We start from the raw sequence: 6453 nt of genomic DNA, 5'->3' as shown, positions 1-6453 counted from the left end.
GGATATTGCAAAATTCCTACGGGAACGGGAATAGGCTAACTAGCCTAAATTTTTTAGGAAACTTCCTAAAAAATTTTTTTTAGTCCGTCATGTTTAATATCAAAAAATATTGGAAACGTATATTTTTATTTGTCAATCTAACAAATAATTACATAGTTATGGTGCGTTGAAGTTCCGCACGACGTCACAACGTGCGGCATTTTTATGCGCGCATTGACGTCACGGGCCTCTTCTTATGAACTTTGGCGCGCTTTATCTCTTTAAAATTTCATTAGTTTGAAAAAGTGAAAAATACGTGTAGAGTATTTTTTGATAAGTTAACTGACGGACTAATTAAAACTCTTGATTTTTGACCCAGGAAACATCCCTATTAGCGAGAAAAAACATTTGTGTGAAAAAATCTAAGCCACGTAAGATAGACGCTTGAAAAGACAATGCCATTTGGCATGCAGGTACCTTAGTAAATTTAAAGCTTAGTTTCAACAGGATATTGCAAAATTCTCACGGGAACGGGAGTTAGCGGGAAAAAACATTTGTATGAAAAAATCTAAACCGCGTAAGTTAGACGCTTCAAATTTGGCATGCAGGTACCTTAGTAAACTCAAAGCTTAGTTACAACAGGATATTGCAAAATTCCCACGGGAACTGGAATTAGCGGGAAATTCCTTTTGTATGACTACCCACGCACAGCCTAAACGGCTAAACGTAGGCACTTGAAATTTATAAGGGACGTAGCTTAGGTACCGTAGAGGTGCACTAAGAAAGGAATTCCCGAAATTCCCACAGGAACAGAAATTACCGGGAAAATCCTTTTGTATGAAAAATCTAAACCGCTTAAGTTAGACGCTAGAAATTTGGCATGCAGGTCCCTTAGTAAACTTAGTTACAACAGATATTGCGAAATTCCAACGGGAACGTGAGTTAGCGGGAAAAAACATTAGTATGAAAAAATCTAAACCGCGTAAGATAGATGAAGGGGGTAAAACGGGGTCCACGCGTACGATGTCGCGGGCGGCCGCTAGTAAACAAAAATTGTCGACAATTACAGTAAGATTTTACCAAGTGTTATACCATTTTGGAATCCTTACTAAATGCGNGTCTTTTTGACGTTACTTGCCAAACTCTCGTAGTACAAATTTTTTTCAGTACAGTCAGTTTAAACTAGGTTAAACTTTTATTTTGAAATTTTTTTTGAAAAAAATGTATTTTTTTCAACCAAGCTGCAGCAGCTGGCCTTATAATTTAGATAACAATTTAGAGAAGCATTAATCAGGGTTATATAACAAAAAAAAAATTTGGAAAAAGTGAAGATTTGTGGCAACACGAGTAAAAAGGCCGTCACCGGGAGTAGAATTTTTTGTTTTTTTTTTAAATGCCTATTATTTTTAAAATATGCCACATAGATTTTTTTTTATATTTTTCTGATAACCAACACAACTTGCCTCAACACCCAGTTCCGGCTTGACGTTACATTACGGGACACCCTGTATAACTATTATGTTGTTTTTTGTGTTATCAAACAGACTGATTTAACTCTAGTTAGTTACCAGTTATACAAGTTTATAATTATAATGTATAACTATTACATTGTATTTTTTATGATGATAAATAGACTGATTTAACTCTAGTTAGACATACTAGTTCCTATGTATAATTATTATGTTGATTATTCACAGTGATTCAAAATTAAAAAATTCAAAATTCGAAACGTTTATTTGCCAAAAACACAGTTATACAGGGTGACAATATTAAATAGGATCATGTGTTTAGTCTGCTTGCAGACGTGCAAAAATTACAGGATTCAATAGTATGTCAAATAATTAAGAAAATGTCAATGTAAAATTAAATTAATACATATCAATGTCGCCAATTAAAATATTCCTTATAACTATAAAAACATTTGTCCAAAAGCCAGCAAGTCAATCTGCTTTTAAATATAGGGCTTTGGAGTACTTTAAGTTCTTCCGGTATTCTTCTATCACTTACAAACTAGGTAGTAACTTACAAGCGCATAGTAGTAAAGATTATCAAGCAGTGTATCAACCATATTTATCACAACCTGAATTTCAAATATTCGTCAATTGAATAAAAAGTTTTATCTAATAGCCATCTACGCAACTCTGTTTTGAAACTATTTAACGGTAGTTCACTAATGTTGCATGGTAATTTATTATAGATGGTTTTGCACATATCATAACAATTTTTTTGAAATCTTCGTGTTTTTGGGACTGTTTCTAACACCAGTCTCTGACAATTTCGCGTTGATCTTGGGTATAATTGTTTCGCTTGTAAGAACTTGTGATTAATCAAAATCAAAAATATTTATTCAGTTTAGACCACAAGTGGCACTTATGAACATCAATAGAAAATAATAAAAAAAGAAAAGGTAGCCCTTATGGGGCACTTTACATGTCTCCTTATCTTTTGGGCCCTACCAGCGCTTCGAGACAAACATATGGCAAGTGCTGAGAAGAAACGCCGGAACAAACTCAGTCACCACTTATTGCCAGGAATTATCTAACGGTAAAAATAGTCAAATCTAAGTACATCAAATATGTGCAGACTGAACTGACCACGCATCCTTGTCATCAATATAGTCTCGAACCTTGTAGTACCCTTTGGACATAAGGGTATTTTTTATATATTTAATAAATAATGGAAATCACAAAGTGTTTTTCTTTTTACAAAGGGTTATTTAAAGTACCTATACCATTTTTCTAACGCTATTATACTTGTGTGCAGATTTATCAATGCATGATAATTATTGTTTTTTTGATATTTTACTTATCGTTTCTAATTACCGTGACATTAGATATTAGCCATATCTAATTATCGTGACCATAAAATTTTTGAGTCTCATTTACTCGAAAACTACTTTGAATAATTTGACGCCTTTGTGATTGTTGAATTCGTAATTTTCAGTAGTTTTATATTTAAAAGCATTTAAGTCAATTAAGCCAAATTACAAAAATGATATTATGGTAATTAGGCTGAGAACGCCTAACGGTGAGAATGACCGATATACAATTAACTTTATCACATTATTATTATGCTAATAATATTATGTTCCATGATTTTGCATTTAATATTTATTATACCATACGAACATAATAATTGAGTGATACGTTAATTGTATTTAGACCCTATTATTGTAGATAAGTAAACAATAATAAATCAGTGTAATGTTTAATGCTTTTTAATGTATAATACTTAGTAAAGCCATGTTGTATATACAGAAGTTCCAATCAGCCAAGTGTAAGGTTTCACCAGATGCGTGTATGGGGACCACACACGATATCAGGATGGTCGAGTGTAAGGTTTATTTGAATATTATAATAATATTTAGAATATTTTAAAATATAATAAGAGTTTTTCTTGACTAGTTTTAAAATTAGTAAGTTTAAAATATATTATCATTCTTTTAAATTCAAAATTAACACTTGTAAATTACATACAAATCCTTATTTAAATTATGTAACAATATCGCATTTATCAATCAATACTACTAGCGCCATCTCGCGGTGTTCGCCTGCATTACCAAGCCTCCGCGGATCACCGTGCTTATTGAAAGATGTATCCAGTTTAGGAAATGTTTGCGCCGCTCGCCGCTAGATGACACTAGCACATTGAGAGTCGATTTCTACACCGCGGTGTCCAGATTTTTTTCCCTTAAAGACCTTCCGACGATTATGTTGAATATTGTAACTTTTGTGAGAAGTAATAAGCCAAGGTTGCATCCGACTGTGACGTTCTTTAGGGGAATCACAGATTGGGACTTCCGAACGCCTAATTACAAATTGCCAGCGATTCTCCCGCGTCTGTGTCCAACGTCCTTGCGGGAATTGGTGTAAGGACGGGAGACGCCCGCACCCCACCCGCTATTTTTGTACCTGCTGCCGTACTTTCCAATAAAAGTACCCCATTTTTGCATCAACGCGGTGTTGTTATTTGGAGCCCTTCACCCCGCTTGTCAGCCGAAAAATTCAACCCTACAAAAATTATACATACAATAACTATAAAGCAATAAATTCATTAAAGTAAAATAAATCGCCAAACGGAAATCAAATTAGTTGTGCGACACTAGCGCCGCCATCTTGACAAAACTGAGAGACTTGGCTGTTTGGCTCATTCTGTATCGAGCTCTTGAACTGTGCAGTAGTGCCTAGTGAAAGTGTAAAGTATTGTGTGAATACTGGAAATAAAAAGTGTTACAATAAGTTGGTGTAAATTATTCTCCTGAAGCAGCATCTTCTTACACGTAAAACTGATTACTGATTCTAAAAGTGCTTCACAAGCTCTATCCAATGGTATCAATAATAGGTTACAGAATAAACTGGATCTAACCAAAAATTCAGGTGCAGTCCTGTTGTCCCCCCTGGCTAGGGGAGACAACAGGACTAAATTTTTAATCAATGATTTGAGGACTGTTGTCCCCCCTNAACATCATTTATTAAGTCAAATGCCGCATGCGTTGTCGATTTATCTTTTTGAAAGCTATATTGGTATTTTTTAATTATGTCAAATTTACTAAAAAAAATAAGAAGAAAAAAATAAAGATACTAATATAAGTAGATCGTAAAAGACCTGTGATTCAGCTTTAAGCTAAACTGATTGTTGTTGTATTAGAAAATTTAAAACACTAATGTTATAGGTTGATCTCTAAAAAGACTAAACGATAAATAACTAAACGAAATAAAACTAAACGACTAAAGTCTGTAATATTGTTATTTTGATAATTTAGATTTTAATATTGTATGTACCTAAACGTCAAATATTGTATGTCACGTAAAAACTACCTACTACATGGATTTTTAGTCAACTTTACAGAAGACAATAATTTTATACATGAGAATAAAAAATATTGTCAAGCATTATACTTAGCTTAGCTTTTGCCCACGGCTTTGTCCGCATAAAATTTTGTCTGTCACAGAAAAAAATATAGAGCGCATTCCTGTTTAAAAAACCGGGACCCGGCACTCAAAACTATCTCTTTACCAAATATCAAAATCGGTTCAATGGTTTATGCGTGAATTCGTAATAGACAGACAGATAAAGTACTGTCACATTTATTCGTATAATTATATGATCAAACGAACTTACCAAGTGAAGTTCATAGACTAAACGACTAAAGTCTGTAATATTGTTATTTTGATAATTTAGATTTTAATATTGTATGTACCTATAATGTTGCAATGCCCTTACAGGGCCATGTTTCGGGACTCTGTATTAATATTTAAGATCCAAATGTACCAACATGATGCAATAAACATATATGACTATGACTATGACTATGATGTACGTTCAGAGTGATATTTAAGTTGAAAGTTGATTTGACGACAAGTTTTGAAAAATTTACCAATTAATCAAGAAAGTTTTTTAGTTTTATTTTTGTTGATTTAGTTTTGTTTTTGTTGATTTAGTTAAGTTCCTTGAAAAAAANCACATGGTTTATCAATTAAAATGTTATCTTTTTCAATGTTTTCTATCGTCTCTTTTATGGTATTGGTATGTGTTGTATTTTGTTTAATAATTTGCCACATAGCCCTGCTCTTATTGGTACTTTCATTTATATATTTTTTGTTTGCGTTCTTTTTAGATTGCTTCGTTACGGATTTTATTTTGTAGATGCACAGTTGATTCTTCTACTCTGCAGATAAAGTTTTCTTTTGTTTTTACTAGCTATGATTATACCTTTTGTCTTCCAGTGAAGTGTTCTTTTATAAGTTCTTTTGATTCGTTCAATAGGAACGCAGAGATTGAATATCAAGCTAAAATTTTCCAAAAATAGTTTATATGCATTATTAGGGTTTGTTTGTGAGTATACATTCGTAAAGTTTGCCTGTGATATTATATATTTTTGAAAAATTTCCATATGCTTTCTAGGATTTCTATTTAATATGTACCAGAATTTTTCGTCAAAGCTTCTATTTGAGGGAAACGAAATCAGTTGACCTGTGTGATCCGATAGACCATCATCTAGCACCTCGACATTATATTTCTTAATATTTGTAAATATGTTGTCAATGCAGGTTTGGGAATGTTTAGTTATTCTGGTAGGCACAAGTATTGTTGGAAACAATTTAAGGGATCTGAAAACATTTAGAAAGGATTCTCTTTTGAGGTTTTTATCAAGTATGTTGACATTATAATCACCTAGGACAAACAATTTCTTAAAACTATTTCGTGATCTTGTGGTTAGTTTATGAAGTAAATATTCCATACTATCCAGAAAGATGTAGATTGCCGTTTGGCGCCCTGTAAACGCATACTATCAATACGTCTAGCCCGCATATGACAACGCCACAGCACTCAAAGTGACTCTCTTTGGACATTTCTGGAATCCACTGTATTTCCCGGCAATCAATTTGGTTTTTTACATAAATGGCAACTCCACCACATTTTTTCCGTTTTCGGCAAAAATGGGCTACTTTTTTATAACCATCTATCCGAAGG

The sequence above is a fragment of the Ostrinia furnacalis genome, unplaced genomic scaffold, assembly GCF_004193835.3.
Source record: "Ostrinia furnacalis isolate ACB-3 unplaced genomic scaffold, ASM419383v2 OfSCF5473, whole genome shotgun sequence".
NCBI classification, from domain to species: domain Eukaryota; kingdom Metazoa; phylum Arthropoda; class Insecta; order Lepidoptera; family Crambidae; genus Ostrinia; species Ostrinia furnacalis.
This window is presented reverse-complemented; position numbering follows the sequence as displayed.